The sequence below is a fragment of the Lygodium microphyllum genome, chromosome 8 (genome assembly GCF_053477565.2).
Source record: "Lygodium microphyllum isolate KBCC chromosome 8, Lygodium_microphyllum_v1.1.10, whole genome shotgun sequence".
Classification (NCBI taxonomy): Eukaryota; Viridiplantae; Streptophyta; class Polypodiopsida; order Schizaeales; family Lygodiaceae; genus Lygodium; species Lygodium microphyllum.
Genome location: NC_141142.1, coordinates 136,996,231 through 137,018,949, shown reverse-complemented (window position 1 = coordinate 137,018,949; position 22,719 = coordinate 136,996,231). Strand labels below are relative to the sequence as shown.

At 44.6% G+C, this 22,719-nt stretch overlaps 1 protein-coding gene and 1 pseudogene across 12 annotated transcripts in view; one reads left to right on the top strand and one right to left on the bottom strand.

Moving 5' to 3' along the window:
• LOC148032910 (pentatricopeptide repeat-containing protein At5g56310-like) overlaps positions 1–22,719 on the bottom strand; it is a 115,492-nt gene that overhangs the window by 64,738 nt on the left and 28,035 nt on the right. The gene's annotated exons all lie outside the window — the stretch shown is intronic.
• On the top strand, positions 21,010–22,436 carry LOC148032911 (uncharacterized; annotated as a pseudogene).

Genomic DNA, 22,719 nt, shown 5'->3' with positions numbered 1-22,719 from the left:
TGGCATACCAAACAAGCTTCAATGAAGTTATGTGTATCTCTTCGTAATATTGGCCAATAAAAGTAGCGCTCAATTGCACTTAGAGTGGCTGCCCTGCATAAGGGGGTTCATGACTTTCTTTAAGCATCTTTTGTCGAACAGGAAGAGTGACACAAAGGCGATTGTTCATGAGAAGGTAACCGTCTTTGATGGAATAATCTAGATGAGAACCTCCTTGCTGTAAATTTGACCAAATTGCTTTTCTCCACATCATTTAGACGGCGGCTTTCAAAGGCTACGGCATAGCCTTCTTGATTTAGCACTGCACCAATACAATCACCGCAAGCATCTGCTTCCACCACAAATGGTTTTACTAGATCTGGAATGATAAGAACATGTCCAGAAGTAAGAGCTGTTTTTAGCCTTGTGAAGGCTGCCTTCTCTTTTTCCTTCCATTGGAAAGAGATCTTCTTCTTTGTAAGGCCATGAAGTGGAGAAGCCATATGTGCAAAATGCTTGATGAAGTGGCGGTAATAAGAGCATAAGCCAAGAAATGATCGCACCTCATGTACATCATGAAGATGAGGCCATTCTTGGATTATCCTGATCTTTTCAGGATCCATCTGAATCCCTTCAAAAGAGATGACATGCCCAAGGTAATTTATTTTATGCATGAAAAATTCACTCTTTTTACCATTTACCAAGAGTTGATTTTGTTGAAGTAATTGTAGAACAATCTCCAGGTGTTGATGATGCTCCTCTTCATTCTTGCTAAAGACAAGAATATCATCAAAGAAAGTACCGACATATTGTCGATGCTCTCTAAAGATGCGCTCCATCATTCGATTAAAGGTGGCTGGTGCATTGGTTAATCCAAAAGGAACCACCAAGAATTCATAAAGACCGTATGAAGTGCGGAAAGCAGTTTTGTGTACATCTTGTGGTATTACCCTAATTTGATGATAACCACTCTTTAGATCAATGCGGCTGAAAATCTTTGAGCCTCCTAGACGATCCAAAATGTCGTCAATTCTAGGAATAGGAAACCGATTCTTCACAGTGATTTTGTTGAGGGCTCAATAATCAATGCACATCCTGAATGTGCCATCTTTCTTTTGAACAAGAACAACCGGTGAACAAAATGGTGAGCTACTTGACCTAATTAGCCCACGGTTGAGCAGGTCTTCGACTTGCTTTCTGATTTTTTCTTGTTGAGGACGGCTCACACGGTATGGTGCTATATTAGGAGGAGAACTGCCCGGAATAATATCACTATGATGGTCTTCTGGCCTTTCTGGGGGAAGCTGATAAGGAGATCTTCCGAAAAACAATCTTTATACTTTTCCAAGAGCTGAAGTCGCTCTTGGTTTTCAGCATTCATATTATCTTTTACATCAGTGACATAAAGCAAACAACATTGAACACAATCCTTAATTGCTCTAGAGACTTGCATATGGCTTACCATAGGTATGGTGTCTCCAGAAACTCCAGCTTGGATCTCATACTTCTTGCCTTTGTTGGTGAGTTCTACCTTCTTTTTCTGAGAGAAGATGGTTGAATCTACTCTATGATTCCAGGGCATGCCAAGAATCACATCGCAACCATCAAGGTCTCCGATACAGAAGGTATCTTCGTCACTGTAGCCTTGAATTTGAAACTTGAGCTTGCCAATGTAGGGTGTCACAGTCTTCACTGTGTCACCTTCATCGGCATTTAAAGCTTGGCGAACTTCTGCCGGAGTGTCCATCTCTTCATTCTTTAATCCAAGCTCTTTAGCTAATTGCAAGGAAATGATATTTTCATTCGCCCCAAGATCTATCAAGAATAGTGCTTGCTTACCTTGCAACTGTCCCCAAGCTTTTAATAATTTGCGCGTCTCTGGAGTGTGAGTTGTGTTTGCAACTACATCACTGATAGCATTGATTTTCACTGGCGACTTAGGCTTGTTGTCAGAAACCTTGCTTTGTCCCTTGTTTGGACATTGCTTCGCTATGTGGCCTGTTTGTCCACATTTAAAGCACTTCCCTTCTTTCATGAAGCGCTGCTTTTCTTCTTCGGAAAGTTGCTTTGCTTGTGGGTATAGATTGGAGCGAAATTGAGGAGCATTAAGAGGTGCATAGGGGTTCATCTTCTTTTGATTTGATGGCTGCTTTTGCCGCTATTTTTGTCCTTCATTTGGGGCTGAATACTCCTCATCATCAGCTACTCTCTTCTTATCATTCTTTTGGAATGATTTGTTGCCATTGTGCTCCATTTCCCATGTCTCAGCATGGTCAATGAGTTCCCTGAGACTAGAACAATGATAATGATTAAGAGCAGTACGAAGTTTAAAATGCAAACCTCCTTGAAACTTCCTAAGCTTTTCCGAACTGCTGATCTTCTTGAAATGTTGGATCTTCAAAAGTAGCTCCCAAAATCTCTTGCTATAGTCACCAAGTGACTCATTTTTCCTTTGCCAAAGCCGATCCCATTCCATTTTTACATCTCTTTTGAAATGAACAGGAAGAAATTGGCTTTGTATCATGCGAACAAAGGACCGCCATGATTTTGGGGTAGCATGATCAAATTCCAACCCCGTCCACCAAGTATGGGCTAAGTCGGTTAAATGTAAAGCTGCAAACTTAATCTTTTCTTTTTCTTTATACTTGTCACGACCATACAAAATTTGAAATTGACGAATAAACTTCAGAAGAAGATCAGGATTTCGAGAACCATCATACATACTGAACTTGATCTTCTTTTCAAGTTGAGATAGTGACTTAGTCTTCTTCTTCTTCTTATGCCTTCGTCCATGCCCGGATCTTGAGGTTGAAGATGATGAAGTGCTTGATGGGGATGAAGATGGAGACGAGGGTGAAGAATGTCGACGCCTTTGACGATGATGAGGTCTTCCACAAGAAGGGTGGGACTCTTCGTCACTAGAAGAGGGTCCATCAGAGTAGGCGCCAAATGACTTTGAAGAAGAGGATAAGCTTCGACGCGATCTCTTTCTTTGTCTTAAAGTAGAATGGGACTGCCTCTTAGAAGTAGTTAGACTTCTTGATCGGCTCCTTTCATTGGTATGGCTTTGTCTCCTTGAAGCAGATGGGCTTCTTTCCTTGAATTCTTTGGGATTCTCAACTTTTTCTAGTTTGAGAAGTTGCTCACGAATTTGCTGATTCTCCTCTCTAAGACTTTGAATGGCTTGAAGGATAGCACTCAACTGATCCATTGAGACTCTAAAAATATGCTCAAGCACTCAATGCAAGGGCTAAAAACAAACAAACTTATAATTGTAAGCACTACCAGTGTTGGGGTGAGGACCGAGCCAAAGCTCTGATACCACTGTAATCGCCCTGAACAACGTAGTATGCTTAACAATTATGATATTCGTTTGTTTTTTAGATTTAATATAAAAGAGAATGAACACTTAAAGCTGAAAATAAAAATTACTCACAAAATTATAGCCATGAAAATGTAAAAGTAATGGAGACAAGATTGAGGGTTGAAGATGGGCAACCCCCCCGAAGGAATGTATTTCTGCTCAACCCAAGTCCCTTAGGAAAGAGCTCAGTTACAATCAACCTGAGAGTGAGGAGAAGTAATTCTCACTCTCACAAGATCATGCAAAGATGTACAAACACACATGCATTATCTATTATGCAATGATAAGAACTGATTTCTTTACAGTATGAGAGAAGAAAGAGGGAAAATCAACCTTTCTCCATCGTTGAACAGTAGTACATGGATAGGGCTTGCTTCTTGTTGCTAAAATGGAAGAAAGAGCTTGAGAAGGAGATGCTGTAATGAATTTACAGGCTTGCTGTCCTGTAAAACAGCAGTGATAAAAGAGGGAATATGGAGGAATTTGATAATGGAGAAGTGGGGGATGATGATGGGGATGGATGGGGCCAATTTCTGGCTATCTGTGGGTGTTGTACATGAGTTTACAGCAAAGAAAAATGATGTTGAATGAAGAAAAACGAGCTCTTATTTATAGGAGAGGGAAGAGCTAGTACAAAAGGGGAAAGTGGAGTAGCACAAGACAAGTATCCAGCCACATGTCATGAGATGTGACAAGTGGTGGGACACTTGGAAACTTGTGTGACAAGTGTCTTGACACTTGTCTCTTCTCTATGGCCTTCCTTTTTGGGCTGAATACTGTCAAGAATAGAAACAACCAAATTTAATAAGCACAGTCAGAGTACAAAACTTACTATTTTTAGAATGACATCCCTATTTTTTATGACTAGCATTTTTAGGCTAATTCGAGGCTCCTAAAATTTAGGGACCCCCCCCCCCCCCCTCCAATATGGGTGTCATATGAAAGCTTTTTCCGTATACATCGCAAAAACGGTATCAGAATCTTCATGTGACTTTCCTATGCAAAGAAATGTGCATTTCAAGTTTTCAACCCACACATGCACATTATACAAGCATTTCATGATCATGCCATCTTGTTGATTGTAACTGTCTGTTCTGGTGGATCTAGCCCACACTTCAAGGCATCAATCTTTTCTGTGTGCGAGTCTAACCCTGATATGCGTGAGTTCTGGTCACAGGCGCCCAATCGGGCCATATAGGTGGAAGTGTGAACTATCTTTTCTCTAACCCACCGCGTGGGTCCACCAAAACCTGTGACCACTCATCAGTGGCCAGCTCCAATGCACTTTTCTTTATATCTAATTAGTGCAAAGGAAATAAAATTAATAAATCATTATATAGACAAATTAATGAAAAAATATACAAATTCTGTTTCTATAGAGTTGTGACACATTATTCCAAACAATTACTTTCCTCCAAAGGATACGGTAGCTCCCTAAAGACTGATATCCTAGACTAACTCTAGAGTCTTCAAGACAACTTGCAGCAGAGGAAGATAGATAGTGTTGGTATGCACATATGAGCATGTGGCTGAACTTACATGGCATGAGTACAGATAGACTACCACCATTCGATTATAGCCTCGACTGCCCTACTTTGAGCCTCAATCGTGTAGAGCTGAATAGTGTGATCAAAGCAGACTTCATCGGTGTGGAGACAGAAAGGACTTGGTCCAAGTCCCCCTTTCCCATTAGACACGAAAATGGCACAATACCGATGTCACTTCTTACAACTTTCTCATAACGGTTTCATAGTGAGGCTGAGATACTAGATGCTCAACTTTCCCACACACTCGGAGTTGCTATTGGTCAAATTCGCACCTTATCGCATCAGCTACTGTTTGAGACAAGTCGATGGAGCCATATTGTAGCCAATGAGAGGATGTGTCAACTTTGTGGATGGGAGCCAAAAACAAAGGAGCACTACATTTGTAGATGTACTGTATACTATGACATCCGCGACTACTATCATTGCCTCTTTAAGGAGGGCTTTGGACCACTAAGATGGCTTTGGACCAAAGATGTTTGGGTCTTTTCTTGTTGGAGCTCCAATGACACAGAGCATTATTGTTACGGGATAGGACGCGACCCCAACATCATCTAACCCTCCAGAGAGCAGTTACAAACTTCTTTAGCGTAGTTGAACCCCCAACCGCTACCACCCCAGACACTACATCTCCTATTGATAGGCGTTGTCGAGGTACAACATCAGCCGGCATCACAATTGACAGAGCTACAGCGTTACGCAGAGGATGACGCCCTAGAGTACCTACTTGGTAACATAGGCATACCGATATGCGTCACATTCGCATCATGATTACTCGTTACAGAGGCAAATTGGCACGCTAACTCAGTCAGAGGTAGTTTGCAAAGTCTTGGTGGATTCCACAGACTGAGGGGGAGATACTCTACACTCTTTTTAATTTTTTAAACTTATTTTTTCCAGCTTTTTCACTTTCCATACTTCTCATTCCAATCTACCATGTAGAACTACACATAAATTTTATCTCTTCATCTTTGATGAGAGATGATGATACCAGTTGTATTGGTTATGGTCTCATAGGCTACTCTAGCCAATTAGAGACGTTAATAGATCTTTGTTTCCCTCTCTCTCTCTCTTTTTTTTTTCGTAAAAGATAATTGTATTAATTACGAAAAAAATGTACAAGTTTACATGATTACAAGATACACGATGGCTCTAAGCCATCGTGTGTAACATCTCAGTACCAGACAAACCAAAAGTTACAAAAGTCATAGCAAAGACGCAGAGGAAATTGCCATATGCTAGGGAAGCAAGCCCTCCCGAGGGAGTAAGTCAGAGTACCGAATGAGATCTATCTGCCAATGCAAGAGACCTTTAAGCCTCACAATATGTCCCAGAACATTAGATGCCGAATCAAAAAGAAAGGCATTCCGAGAGGTCCGATTGTGCCAGCATCCCCAGTATCGAAGAAAGTGAAACAAGATCTTCATATGCAATTGTGCCGGTGTGGGGTATTTTGGCAGTACAAAAACCCAATCAAAAGGGCTTAGCGAGAAACCAACCACTGCTCGCCAAACCGCTGACAAGAGTGACCAGATATTCTTAGCAAGACGGCAAGAAATAAATCGATGACGGGCCGATTCCACAGTAGTGGTGCAAAAGAAACAATTGCCATTAGAGATTCGACACTTGGAAAGGGCTGAAGCAAGAGGAAAAGACCACCAATCATCACCCTCCAAAGAAAGAGCTTGCATTTGAACGGTGTCTTATTCAACCAGCCCTCCATCACAGTTGCCTTCCACCATGACCGGGATTTCCGCAATCCCCATACAATATTAGCTTTAGCAATCAGCCATTGATGATCTTAAATCAGAAGATGATACACCTGGTTAGCTGAGGCCTTTTCCAAATTCAACCGACCTGCAAGATCCCAGTCCTACCAAGGACGATCCAAAGCAAGAGCAGGAAAGGGCTGCCTACTTTGGAGCACTAACAAAAGCTGTTCCCATAAATCACGGTATCCACGAGGGATTCTGAAAAGCCTCCTAGCTGTACGAAACGATATCAAAACATTACGACTGGCAAGGGTGGCATCTGCAACTGAAGTCAAGCCCAAACGAGCCATGCCGTTAAATTTTGGTCTGAGCTCATGTTTGTCTTCCCAAGAAAGTAATCGCGAGACTGCCAACAATTCCAGTTGAAAAGAGTTAGTATGTAAGCAGTCCTCCATTGGATGCCAACGCGCCTTCTGGAGAACCAATTTCCAGGAGCAGACCAAACGAACAAGCACGGATGAGGAAGGACTAGAAAACCAAGAGTCTGCATTAAGAACATGCCACCAGGAGCTCTGAATTTGTGTATTACCACGCACAAGCCCGTGATCCTCAAGGAAATAGCGGGCTATAACGACCTACGGGTGATGATCCACGCACATGGCCCGAAAAAGAGACCAACGAAGTGCCAGCATCTAAGTTTCGGCATCCAATATAGCCCCACCACCCATGCGTTTAGGGGTATATGTACGCGACCAAAAAATCCATGAAATGCCTGCATGCAAGGAATCCTTCTTCCATAACATGAAACGAATGTGCTGAGTAAGAGCATTCAAAGTAGTAGTAGTCCAAGGCAGCAATGGCAAGAAATATGTGAGCATTGGCAACATAATTGTCTGAGCCACTTTGAGGCGAACATGGAAGGTGTTGGGTATTTTACTCACGCCTTACTTACGCCTACGCTCATATGGGAGTGTCGGTGATCAGTAGGACACTGGGACACTTTTTACTCTCGGTAGGAGAGGTTTTTTCCCCCAGACTTATGGTCTTATTATCGTATGTACTTATGTGCTTATGTTACACACATTTAGGCACTTAGTGTGTGTCGGGTGTGAACACCCCCCTACAACCCTAAGGTTTAAGGGTTGTACTTTGTACTTTCAGATTACACTCATTCAGTCTATTCTCTTGGGTGTCGTGCTTCAACTCTGTCTCTCTCACTCTCACACTGTCTACTGAATCTGGCTGTATCTCGATCCTCTGCTCTCACATTTGGTATCAGAGCACAGCTCTGAACTCAGCTTCTGCCTGCAGAGTGCAAGTCTGCAGTCTGCAGCACACGCCAGTCCTGCTCCAGGCCGCTAACACACAGCTCCACGCAACGTGTCTCCAGGGCACAGGGTCTGACGCTGCCTGACGTCAAACCTTGTCAGACGTCACGTCAGCACAGGTACAACCTGTCGTCAGTCCTGTCAGCAGAGTACAGCTCGTCGTCAGTCAGTACAGCTCGTCATCAGCCTCCACCAGTACCCTGCTCGTCAGCAACGTCAGCATCAGCGTCGTCAGACTCGCGACTCGTTAGCCCACGTCAGCTCGCGACTCACGACGCCAGCTCGCGACCCTTTCCTGTGCCTGCGCCACCTGTCTACTTCCACGACAGCAGTTCGCGACCTGCGTCTGATCTTCACGTCGCCTGCCCTGTCCACGCGCAGCTCGCCTGTCCGCCTGCCCGCGTCAACATCGCGCCTGGTCTGCCCGTCAAACGACCTGCTCCACGTCAGTACTCTGCCACACGCCCAGGTAAAATTTTCAAAATTTTTATTATTTCAGCCCAGAATAAAATTCTGGAAGCGGCGGTTCATACGCGGTTGGCACAGATCTACTGGAAAAATAAATTTCATGCAAATTTCTGGACTGAATGGTCAGAAATTTTGGGGCTTTTGTGTATTTGAAGGACAGATGCATTTAAACTGCTGATACAGTCACAGAACGACTGTTTTTGACAGAAATTTTGGCAAAAATTTTGGGGATTTATTCATAACAGTGTTGCATTGCACTGTTTGCACCTTGGGAAGCGTGCAGTAAAGGACAGTTTTCTGACAGAGTACGCCCTTGCACATCAATTGCAGAAACGTATTTGCTGCAATTTCTGGAAATTTGCAGATTTCCAATTCGTACTGCTTTGACATTGCTCATTTTGTCTTTGGAGATTTGTCATCATGGCAAATCAAGGAGGTGATGTTTTTACGTATGTATCCAAGGAGGACGGACTGGACGGAAACAACTATTCCCTTTGGTCATTTATGATGAAAAATGTATTAGTGGCCAAGAATTTATGGGATTATGTCAGTGGAGAGGAAACTCGGCCGGGAGTTGTAGCTCCCGCTACTCCTCCTCCCCATGGCGCACGTGGACAACAGGGACCTCAGCCCACTCCACCTCAGCCACTTCCTCCAAGAACTGCAGCTCAAAAAGCTTGGGATACCCGTGATGCACAGGCCTTGTCGCTGATTGCTCTGGCAGTTCAGCGGTCCATCATACCTCATATCCGTTCGGCATCTTCTTCACGAGATGCATGGTTGACTTTGGAGCATATGTTTGCAGGAAAAAATGAGACACGGATCTCTTTCTTGAAGAAAGAGTTGGAAACTCTGAAGATGCATGAAGGTGATTCTATGCAGGATCACTTAAACAAGATTCAGGACTTGAGGAGCAGCTCATGAATGTAGATGAGTATTTTTCGGATGCACAGTTGATATCCACCACCTTGAATTCCCTACCTCCTTCGTACTTGTCTTTTCATACTGCATTGAACCTCACAATGAGGATTGCTGAGCACCCACTCTCTTTTATTCAGCTGGTTAGCTTGCTTCTAGAGGAGGAGCAAACACGGAAAAATAGTGGTGTGGATGCTATAGTCTCTAAGCAGGCTTTTGTGGCAAGACAGAAAGGCAAGAACAGCAAGGTGAGAAATGCTCCATAGAGTTCTGGCACTTCGGGCACATCGCAGAATCAGTCACAAGGGGGGACGCAAGCAAAGAAAGGAAAATGTCATTATTATAAGAAGCCCGGCCACTATATCACTGAGTGTAGAAAGCGCATTGCCAAAGAGAAGAAAAAGGAGTCAGGAATGTCTGTTTCTACTACTCCTTCCACTGCTAGTGAGTCCGCGTCCTTTGTTGTGGACCGGGACTATTGTTTTTACACTTGCAGTTATGATATCTCTTGGGCCGATAGAGCACTTAGCTCTACAGAGGATGCTGACACTTGGTTCTTTGACTGTGGTGCTTCTAGACATATCACATCTCGCAGAGATTTGTTTGCTTCAGTTAGTGCACCTCCCGTTGGGAAATCGGTACAGTGTGCCAATAATGCATCATACCCTCTTCGTGGTATTGGGGAGATTCAGCTCACAGCCATTGATGGCTCTATTCTCCGACTGCAGGATGCTTTGTTTGTGCCTGGAATAAAGAAGAATTTGCTTTCTATTTCTTCTTTGGCACGTTGTGGTATGCAGGTCACTTTTGATGATGACCGTTGCATGGTTCGAGAAAAAGAATGCATGACATTGGTCTTGACAGGATCTTTGTGTCATGGTTTATATGAGTTGGATGCATAGTTACCAGGAACGGGGAACGGGAACGGGAACGGGACTCCCCGGAATGGGGGGAACGCCTAAAGTTAGGGACGGGAACAGAGGGAACGGCATATAGATAGATAGAGAGAGAGAGAGAGAGAGAGAGAGAGAGAGAGCTCATAGATTAAGTTAGTTGGAAGATTGCATGGTGGAAGTGAGAAGAGTGGCATGATATCACCGTTACATCTTGCTCACACCAAATCTGGACAAATCCCCAAATTTTCCAAGTCCTGCGTGCACTAATTTCAGTGAAATTGAAAGAATTTCACTAAAATGTGAAAAGCCCCAAAATTCCCGGGTAGATGTGCACAAACTTTGCAATTTCTCAGTCAAATTGTCCAATTCTATGTTAAGATCCCCAGATTCGAAAAAAGCCCCAAATTTTTGAGCCGATTTTGAACAGATAAGAGATCTTGTGCTCACGCATGCGAATCCCCGTCAATGGGTGAAGGAGATTTCAAAAAAAAGATTGAAATTTTGAAAAAATCTACCGGTCAACGGACCCGTTAGTCGTGCGCTGTGACGCCCGCCTTTCGCCCTTACGTACTGGTCGCCGTGTCCGCCGTGTAGTCGCCCCATCGCATGCAGCTATTGCCTGTTACGTATCGCACAGCAGTCGCCTCCAGTTCGTCTGTCCACGCTTGCTGCAGTTCCAGGGAACGGTTGCTGGAACGGCCCGGAACGGTGCGGAACGGGCAGGAACGGGGCTGGGAACGGGCAGGAACGTTCCATTGGCGTTTCGCTGGTAGACACATGCCGGAACGCGTTAATCCGTTCCTAAGGCCCGGAACGGGCGTTCCCTGTTTCTATGGTTGGATGCTCTTTCAGTAGATCAATCAGCATACTTGACATCCACTCTTACTCCTACTATGATACAGGCGGAGTTATGGCATGCTCGTTTAGGGCATGTAAACTTTGGCAGCTTGATGCTTTTACAGCGTACTCAGATGCTGGATGGCTTACCTCTCTTGGAGAGACCTCCTGAGCACTTATGCGAGGGATGCATTTTGGGGAAAATGCATCGTTTCTCATTTCCTCGTGATGTTGCCTTCAGGGCAACAACCAGATTGGAGTTGGTGCATTCAGATGTATGTGGGCCTATGCAGACCATGTCATTGGGTGGTTGTTATTATTTTATGACATTCATTGATGACTTCACACGTTTTTGCTGGGTCTATTGTTTGAAAAAGAAGTCAGAAGTGTATGATGCATTTTTGGCTTTCAGTGCACTTGTTGAAAACCAATCTGGATGCCACATTAAGACTCTCCGTTCGGACCGAGGGGGGGAATACATGTCCTCTATGCTGAATTCTTTTTTGCAGCAGAAGGGCATAGTACATCAGTATACTACAGCTTATACTCCACAACAGAATGGGGTAGCTGAGAGGAAAAATCGGTCACTCATGGAGATGGCCAGATGTATGCTGAAGGCAAAGAGCTTGCCTCATAGTTTTTGGATGGAAGCAGTCATGTGTGCTTGCCACATTTTGAACAGATGCCCTACCAAAGCCTTGAAGACCATCACACCATTTGAGGCGTGGAACAGCCGTAAACCTTCTGTTGGTCACTTTCGCACCTTTGGGTGTCTTGCCTATGCCCATATTCCACAGGTACTTAGAAGAAAATTGGACAACAAGGCTGTTAAGTGCATTTTTATGGGATATAGCAATGAGAGCAAAGGCTACAGACTCTATGATCCCGTTACTAAGAAGGTTTTTGTCAGCAGGGATGTTGTTTTTGATGAAAAATCAGAATTATCCTTGGCTGGTTTGGACACATATCAGGCTGCCCGTGATGTTTTTGAAGGGCTGCTGCCCATTACTTTTGGTGATTCAGCTGGAGGTTCACAAAATGAACCTAATGTTCAGCCAGCTGCTCCTATGGAAAGTGCAGAAATTCAGCCATTGGTTGATCGAAATACTCAGCATAATGCTGAAACAGAAATTCAACAAGAGCTTGCACACAGCCAGGATGCTAGACAGCTACCTAGATGGTATTTGCAGACTATGCAAGATAGTCCTTTGGATGCACCCATGGCTGGTCGTACTAGAAGGCAAACTCGTTTGCATGATTCAGCACATACTATGGAGTTTATTATGGCAGCAAGTACTTTTGATAATGAAGAGCCTGAATGTTATGAGGATGCACAACACAGTGTGCATTGGAAGGCAGCCATGCAAGCTGAATTAGATTCTATTACTAAAAATCACACTTGGGATTTGGTGTCCTTGCCATTTGGGAAGAAAGCCATTGGAACAAAATGGGTCTACAAATTGAAAAGAAAAGCAGATGGATCCATTGATAAATACAAGGCACGGCTGGTAGCTAAAGGCTACGCACAGAAAAAGGGCATTGATTATGAGGAGACATTTGCTCCTACTTCCCGTATGACGACCATTAGGTCTATGATTGCTTTGGCTGCACATTATGGTTGGACAGTTCATCAGCTAGATATCAAGACTGCATTTTTGCATGGGGAACTTCAGGAGGAAGTTTATGTACAGCAGCCCATTGGTTTTGCAGTTGAAGGCTCAGAACATTTGGTATGCAAGCTCAAAAAGGCACTATATGGTTTAAAACAAGCTCCTAGAGCTTGGTATGAAAAGATAGATGCTTCCTTGCTTGGTCAGGGGTTTCTAAACAGTTCATCTGAGTCTACCCTTTACGTATGTAAAGAAGGGGGATCTATGCTGATTTTATGTCTTTATGTTGATGACCTTTTGCTCACTGGAACACATGCTGATCAGATTTCAGCATTCAAACAAAATTTGCAGCAAACTTTTGACATGTCTGACTTGGGAGTTTTGCATTACTACTTGGGCATCCAATTCATACATACTGCTTGAGGTATTGGGCTATCACAGTCAAGGTATATTGGGCAGCTTCTTGAGAAGTTTGGCTTACAGGATTGCAAGCCAGTTTGTACTCCCATGGAACCTGGACTGAAACTGTCATTACATGATGACAGTGATTTGTTTGATATACATACATATGCTCCTGCAGTTGGATGCCTTATCTATCTATGCAATACTAGGCCGGACATACAGTTTGCAGTTTCAGCCTTGAGCAGGTATATGCATCAGCCACGTATGTCACATTGGCAAGCTGTCAAGCGTGTTTTCCGCTACTTGCAGGGTACTCGTTCTCTTGGGTTACTTTATGCCAAGGGGGGACCACTGCATTTACATGCTTACAGTGATTCTGATTGGGCTGGTGATTATGATACACGTCACTCTACTAGTGGCAATTGTTTCTTTCTTGGCACTTCTTGCATTTCTTGGCTTAGCAAGAAACAATCCACTGTTGCCACATCGTCATGTGAAGCTGAATACAAGGCAGCTTTCACCACCACAGTTGAATGCGTATGGCTTAGACGCTTGCTAGCTGATTTGGATGTATCTATTACTGAGCCTACTCCTTTGTTCACTGACAGTCAGAGTGCCATTGCAGTGGCACGGAACCCAGTGTTTCATGCTCGCACGAAACACATTGAGATTCACTATCACTTTGTCAGAGAGAGGCTACATGCAGGTGATATCAGCCTTGTCTATTGTCCTACCACCAGTAATGTGGCAGACATCTTCACCAAAGCTCTTCCTCGTGACAAATTTGAAGCATTTCACGATGCTTTAAATTTGATATCCTTTGGTGGCGGATGATCCTTGTACTCTTGATCACTCTTCACTCCAGGGGAGTTTGTTGGGTATTTTACTCACGCCTTACTTACGCCTACGCTCATATGGGAGTGTCGGTGATCAGTAGGACACTGGGGCACTTTTTACTCTCGGTAGGAGAGGTTTTTTCCCCCAGACTTATGGTCTTATTATCGTATGTACTTATGTACTTATGTTACACACATTTAGGCACTTAGTGTGTGTCGAGTGTGAACACCCCCCTACAACCCTAAGGTTTAAGGGTTGTACTTTGTACTTTCAGATTACACTCATTCAGTCTATTCTCTTGGGTGTCGTGCTTCAACTCTGTCTCTCTCACTCTCACACTGTCTACTGAATCTGGCTGTATCTCGATCCTCTGCTCTCACAGAAGGGCCAAGCCTGCGACTTCCAATACAGAAACTTAGCTGCCAATTTCTGTGAAATCCACTCCAGTATTTGCTTTGGCCGAACATCAACACCCAAAGGATACCCAAGATGCCTAACAATGGAACCACGGGGAACCACTTGTCCCTGCCAGCCCAATGACTGTAAATCGGACTCCGTACAACTGAGAATGGCTGATTTGAAAGCATTGATTTGAAGACCAGAAGCATGACCAAAGAGCGTCCAAACATCTAATGCTTTGGAAATATTGTCCTTGTCCACACGCAAAATCATAAAGCTGTCATCAACCAAAGATTGAGCAATGAAGTGCTGTCCAAAAGGAAGAGACAATCCAGCCAACTGAGTAGAAGCTGCCATAGAAGATAACATCGAAAGAACCGGATGAGTCACAAGGGCAGAGAAGAGAGGACTCAAAGGGCGACCCTATCTCACAGAGCGTGCAAGGACAAATGGCTCGGTAACACCACCATTCAGCATAACTCGCGAAGAAGCCGCGGCACTAATGGTGTAGATCAAGCGGGACATCCAAGTACCAAAGCCCATAGTAGATATAAGTTCTACAATGAAAGACCAATCTAAATAATCAAAAGCATTTTCCAAATCCAATTGAATCAATACCACTTGCTGATTAGAGTGCCTTGCATGGTCAATGGCCATTTGCACATTCAAGATATTATGCAGAATGTTTCGGCCCTAAATGAAACCATATTGAAGAGGATGCACAATGGCCGGAAGATGTTTGTGGAGCCGATTCGCCATCACTTTGGAGAAGATTTTATACATCGACCCCATCAAAGAAATTGGTCTCCAATGTTTCAACATTGACGGCGAAGGAACTTTTGGAAGCAGTTTAATAAGACCTTCTTTCCATGAGGAAGGCATGAACCCCGTTTCCCAAACCTGCTGAAACATAGTCGTCAATGGTTTCACCAATTGGGTAGCAAAAATCTCAAAGAATTCGTTGGTGAGACCGTCCCAACCGGGACTTTTATCCTTGGGCAGGTGTAACAAAACATCCATAACCTCCGCCTCACAAATATCTGTCTCCAAAGTAGTTTGCATATCAAGTGGAACCTGATTGCGGACCAGATCATAGAAAACTGAGCGTGCATGAGTAACTTAGTCAGAAGGTGAAGAAGAAGAACCAAGAAGATATCTGTCTCCAAAGTAGTTTGCATATCAAGTGGAACCTGATTGCGGACCAGATCATAGAAAACTGAGCATGCATGAGTAACTTGGTCAGAAGGTGAAGAAGAAGAACCAAGAAGGTCTAGAAAATAATTCCTGCACATATTCACAATAGTCTGAGGATCAATGACCATTCGACCTTCTGGATCCTGGAGTCTAGTCATATTTTCTCGAGCAGGAGATGCATGTAGAGCTCGAAAGAACTTATGAGTCCGACAACCACTATCTTGCAAATTCTCAGTCAAATTTTGGAATTTGGCCTGCTGATAAGATTTCAACTGAAACTCTTTAATAAGATCAGCCAAACTCTTTAATAAGATCAGCAAAAATACATCATCTGGAGTGTCCACCAGCAGAGAACGAACCAAAGCCAATAAGTCCTCCGCTGCTTGTCGACGGTGCCAACAAAGAGAGGCATGATGAATCCCATACTGCAGAGCAACCCGCTGCACATTAGAGAGCAATCGTTCAAAAGAAGCATTGCCCTCAGAGGCGAAGTCCAATAAAAATCTATCAGTCAATTGCTGCATATAGTCCTGAAAGATTGAATGCTTCAAATAAGACAAGTTGAAACACAAAGGGAGTCTATCCAGAAATTGCTTAAAAGGTGCAATGGGTTGAGCAAGTATCTCAAGCTGTAGAGGGAAATGATCTGACAAGGCATATTGCTGCAACACTTTCATTTCCACAATCTCAAGAAGAAAATCATCATCCTGCATGATATACATGCGGTCCAACCGTGACCATGTAGTTGCATACTGCGCAGAATGGAAAGTAAACCCTATAGAAGAAGGGTGTAGCCAAGACCAAAGATTTTGCTTAAGTACAGCAAGAGCAAACGCATTCCACACACGACTTTCCGGAGCGTCCATCACCGAATGCTCTGATGTGGACTGTGAAGAATCAACACACATATTAAAATGCCCCATCAAAAAACCCCGTCTGCCAAGTGACAAGGAGGTCTGCAAAGTATTCCGAAGATCCCAGCGGGATAGAGGGTCATTCGGAGCATAGAGACCCAGCAACCATAAGATCTCTCCTTCAACTAAAACTTCAATCACCATGAAACGGCCATGTACATCATTTTTAATAAGAACAGGCTAGTATTTCTCATGTACAATCATAAGCACAATAGAATAATGCATGGCATGTGTCCTTGCATAAAACAAGCGAAACCCATGGCAATCCACAACTTTTTCTGCTTCACCGTGACTCTTGTGCTCAACAGCACACAAGACATCCCACTGATTCTCATGCAATACAGTCCACATGGCATGTTGCTTATGGCGAGAACAAATGCCTCGCACATTCCACGTGGCTATCTTCATGTGTATTCAAAAAGAAAATCAGGAACGAGGCACAGCTTGCCTCGATTTAACCTTTTCTGCTAGAATGTCAAGGACTCCCTCATCCAAAAAATCAGCTAACACGGCAAAGGAGTTCTAACGGCCGGCTTTAGAGGTAGATGGACCATCCACTGTCTTGGGGATGGAATGGGGATAACGACGATCCCATGGAGTAATCACATTACCTCTAGTATCAAAAGCCAACTTAGCAAGTGGGCCCTTTGGACCGTCCGTATATACTTTCCTAGTAGACTGATTATGGGGAGCAAAGGAAACCGTAGTATGAGCATTGTGCTCTGAAGACACCATTTCTTTCCTGCGCATATAAGTACGCATGGAATCTTGTGAAGCATTAGGCCCAGTATCCGCCAGGCCAGCATCAAACCTTTTACCTTTTTTGGCACGCACATCTATCCAATCATTGCCACGGGAATCCAAACCCAAAACGTGTTGTTTACCTTTATCCAAAACTTTAGGTGGCTGGGTTGCATCCTGCAACGGAGCATCAAGCACCATATCTTCCATGGGCAGCACAACATGCTCAGCATCTGAAGTCAGTTGCTTCTCTGGGCATTCGGCCATAAAATGCCCAAATTTTCCACAGGAAAAGCAATGGCCTACAAAGTTGCCCCATTTCAAATGAAAGTGCAAAGGATGCATGCCAGAGCAATTAAGACGTAACCAAGCAGGCCTTTTCCTAGCAGTGTCCCATAACATACACAAACGGTTACGATTCATGGCCCTTAGGCTCGGGGGGACCAGAACAGTGCCCACAACGGCCATGGCATCCTTTAACAGTGGCCAATAGACAGCCGGACAATTTTCCACTTCAACCCACACCGGGCATTCACGTTGAAGCAGGCGCTGGAAATCTGCCATTGGGCGCCATGGCACAACATGGACCAAATGGCGATCAAAAAACAATGGCAGTTTAGATAGGAGATCAACACGATGCTTCTCAGATTTCAACAGCACCTCATAGAAGCCTCGAGGCCCAACAAAAATCTCCTCAACACACTCCCCTTGTAGTAGATGGTGCAGCCACTGGCGAATATGGAAAAGCACTGGGATCCTGCCAGTGAAGAAGAGTATAGCAGCACAGTCATAAAACACCGAAAATGAGCGCAAGACATTTTTCGGGTCCACCGTGGCTTCCAGAACATCTTCAGCTCCCGAGTCAGAAAAAGCTTTATGATTATGTTGGACATAATCGCCAAGCAGCGTGTTGCAAGCTCCAACAAATGCTCCCAGTCAACATCCTAAAAATCCACAGAATCAGAGGCAATCTGAGCATAAGAACGTTCCTGATGATCCATTGTCTCTTCCGAAGTATGCTTGGTGCGTTTGCCCGCAGGCTGGACGTCAGGACCAGGAGGCATCTCCTCTGTGCAAGGAACCATATCCTCTGGTTCCTCTATATCAGAATCCGGGCCAAGGGCTACCCCCGTTTGGTCGATAAAGGCCATATCCAGACCAGCCATGTTGTATCACCACCCGATTAAACCTCGCAAATCTGCCATACACTGGTCAGGGCATCCACGCTGCGGCGCAGCACAATTGACGATAGGCAGTATGCAGGACATGAAAAACGGGGCAGGCCAGGTCAGCAGAGTGCAGGTCGCGCGGGCAGGCACTAGGGGCCAGCGTAGGAATAGTGTCCACGCCTGCCTCTTTTGCTCTCGCTCTGTCTCTCTATCGTCGCTTCTTTTCGTTGGCGAAAACAATCGAATTAGGGTTTTTTGCAGCAAGGCACAGATGCAGGTGACGGCATGCCTAGGTCTAGGCAACGGCAGACGACGGGCCTCCAGACAACGGCCACGGGCCTCCACATACAGGCGATGGCGACGGGACTCCAAATGCAGGCGACGGTAACGGGCCTTCAGATGCAGGCGACGGGCTTGCAGGCGACGTCGACGGACCTGCAGGAGACGGCGACGGGCACCAGAGAGCTCTCTCTCTCTCTCTCTCTCTCTCTCTCTCTCTCTCTCTCTCTCTCTCTCTCTCTCTCTCTCTCTCTCTCTCTCTCTCTCTCTCTCTCTCTCTCTCTCTCTCTCTCTCTCTCTCTCTCTCTCTCTCTCTCTCTCTCTCTCTCTCTCTCTCTACACCAAGAAAGTGCATTTCATCCAGCAGCTAGAAAACCAGGAAGCACTAGGGATTTTGTAGGTGTGGCCATACTATATCGGGAAGACCTCAAAGGGATAGTACATGTACAGCAATGAAAAGAGATGATGATGTACGATATTTATGGATTAGGATACATGCAGAAAGACCACCGGCTATATTCATCCCAATATGCTACTTTCCTCTTGCAAATTCTACCTATGCCACACGTGATGGATCTCCCTTTGATGTACTTTATGAGGATATCATGAGATGTACTAGCACTGGGGACATATTATTAGTAGGTGATTTCAATGCACGCACTGGAGATAGACAAAGTGACTTTTATATGCATGATAATGCCATGTTCAAAGAGATCGACATAGATGAAATAGGCCTATGCAGGAAAGCACAGGATAAAGAAGTGAGTACCTATGGGACACACCTATTGACTTTGGGAAGTGCACGCAGACTAGCCATCTTTAATGGTCTGCCACAATGGCCAGGATCTGACAATTTGACATGCTGGAATCACAAAGGAGAGGCAAGTACTGTGGACTACTTGATGGGCTCACCAACATTGATACCAAACATCCAAAACTTTAAGATATCTAAGAGACCAATTGGCATAGCAGCAAATCATGCTATTTTGACATTCGTGTTCTCTTGTGTACATATGAAACATGAAACACCATGCCTCCCTAGACATCCCAAATACTACTTTACAGAAGACACCTCACACATCTACAGTGGTTCTCTGCAGACCGATTTACATGATTTGGATTTGAGTAGATCGTTGGAAGAATGTAGAAGGGATTTAGCAGAGGCCACACATGGATCAGCCAGGCATGCATTCCCACACACCTCGCCCCAAGGTAGACCCACACAATCTACTGCTCCCCAAAAGCTGGTATGATGATGAGTGTAGAGTCACCCGAGCTCGCTTACAGAGAGAAGTGGAGCTAGGCACTCAGACACATCGCCAAGCAAAGGCGTTCTTCAAACGCCTTGTGCGAAAGAAGAAACGAGACTACTTAGTGAAAGCAGAAGCAGAGATATATCAGCTATTTTTGGGGCAAGATAGCAAGAGTGCATGGAAGATGTTTCATGAAAGACAACCCCCCATACAGATTACATCACCAGATGCTTGGCTTCACTATGGGAGACAACTGTATGACCTACCAAGATAGCCACCTATGCAGCCCCCACAAGCTTGTAGGCCAACACAGTGGTCTTTCTTCACATGGAAAATGGTTAGAGATGCAATTTATAGATTACAAAGTGGGAGAGCACAGGATGAGGATGGACTAGTAGCAGAACATTTCTCACATGCTTGTGACATATTAGCACCCATATTAGCACATATGTTCAATAGAGCAGTATGTGAAGGTTTCCCTATGAGTTGGTCAAACAATACTATAATCCCGCTATTTAGAAGTGGTGATCCCCTGATTTCTAGCAACTACAGGACTATCATGATCGGTCATGCTTTGGCCAAGATATACGGATCTATATTGGAGCATGAACTCAGTGAATGGGCTGAAATGCAAGGCAAGAGAGCACAAGGACAGGCAGGTTTCAAACGAGGATATACCACGCTGGACCACATTCTCACACTTAGAGCCATTATTGAGGAGGGTCAAGCCCGAGACAAGAGGATCTATTATTGCTTTGTAGACTTTCGCAAAGCTTTTGATACAATGCCTCGTACACGCATCATGCAGAGATTCCAAGACATTGGAGCACCAGAGGGTATACGATGGGGTGTCTATGCATTATATGAGGTAGTGACACGTCATGTACGAGCACCTGGGGGGCTATCAAAGAGGATTGACAATACCATAGGAGTGAAACAAGGATGCCCACTTTCACCCACATTATTTGGTCTATACATAGATGAAGTGTCTGATTACATAGACCGAGGAGGAGGAGCTGGAGCCAGCCTGGCAGGGGTGCTGATACCGATATTACTGTATGCAGATGATATTGTTCTCATTTCAGACTCACCGGAGGGATTGCAGTGCCATCTAGACGCTTTGCACATCTTCTGTAGAGACAAAGACCTCATAGTGAACCTTGGAAAGACCAAAACCATGGTTTTCAATACTTCAGCAACATGGGTGACTAGATCTATGTACCAGTTCACATTTGGGAGAGACATACTGGAGCATGTGAGGGAATATGTCTATTTGGGAGTCACCTTCTTTGGCCCACGTTTTTCGTTGAGAGAAGCATCAGAGGCACGTCTGGCACGTGGATATGCAGCACTAGGGACACTCGAGAGGCAATGTGCTCACATACAGTTCCAGGAGCCCCACACCAAACTCTGGTTGTTTGACACCCTAGTCACACCTACATTACTATATGGAGCAGAGGTATGGGGTTGCAGCTTGTACCATAGGCATCTTAGCCCACTCACTAATCAAATTGGAGTAGAGAGGGATTATTATGATGGTTGGGATAGCATGGAAAGGCCATTGATCATGATGATAGCACGCATGATTAGGAGTAAGCCCTCCACCCCACATCCCATTGTCAGAGCAAAGCTAGGGGAAACACCTATAGTTACCGAGGCACTCTTCAGGGCAGTGACCTTTTGGCACAGACTATGGGAACTTCCATGCCACAGATACTCTAGATTGGCACTAACCTCATCTAAACAACTAGCCGCAAGAGGCGAGAAGAACTGTTGGTTTTCACATATGGTTATTTGAATGAGCCTACATGGTTTGGATATTGACCACCTTTGGATTATAGCCTTGACTCCCCTACACTTTCTCTCAGCCGATCAGAGCTAAACCAGGTGATCAAAGCTGATATCTTGAGGATTGAGACAGCAAGGACATGGATCCATCCACCACTCCCTCTAGGATCGAGGATGGAGTTCTACAGGAGTCATTTATTATGTCTCTCTGAAGATGGTTTCACTATTCGGCCAGCATATATGGACACCCATCTCTCCCATAGCGTACCGGTTGCTATCGGACAGATTCGCACCTCCTCACAAAGGCTTCAGATGGACACATGCAAATGGGCAAATACCCTAGTAGAGGATAGGACTTGCCAGCTTTGTGGTCAAGAGCCTGAAACGGAGGAGCACTACATATGCAGATGCACTGTATACTATGACATACGAGGACGGTACCATTGCCTCTTCCGTGATGGATTTGGACCTCTTCGTTGCGTCATGGAGTACGAGGACCAGAGATGCCTAGGTCTTTTCCTCCTGGAGCTCGAGAGGTGCCGAACTACACTACTACAAGACAAGAGGCCAGCTCATCCAAAAGGACACACACAGAGAGCAGTGACAGACTTCTTCTACAGAGCTGACCCCACTGACACTACCAGCCTAGCAGAGATAGAGCCACCCCGCCAGACACCTTATAGGCCACACCATGGAGTCACATTGGATAGAGCCATTCCCCCATCGTGCATAAACTCAACTTTCTTTTACAAACAACACATGAAAGGAACACCAAGGCGTGCAAAATCAGGGCAAGTTCACTAAAGAGACCGCCCAACGCCAAGATACTGAATCCTCTACAGACAAAGTATCAATATGCTGAATAAGATCAAGCTGTCACTGAAAATTTTCCTTCAAGCTTGGCCACAATTTTGTATGCCCAAGCTAGCATAATAGCAAGAGGAAGACCACCCCACCAACATGTGCCAAATGAATACCTTGCATTTGAACAATATCCTATTGTGCCATCCTTCCATGATTGTGAGCTTCCACCAAACTTTAGTTTTGTGCAATCCCCAAAGTGCATTACCTTTAATGGTCAACCATG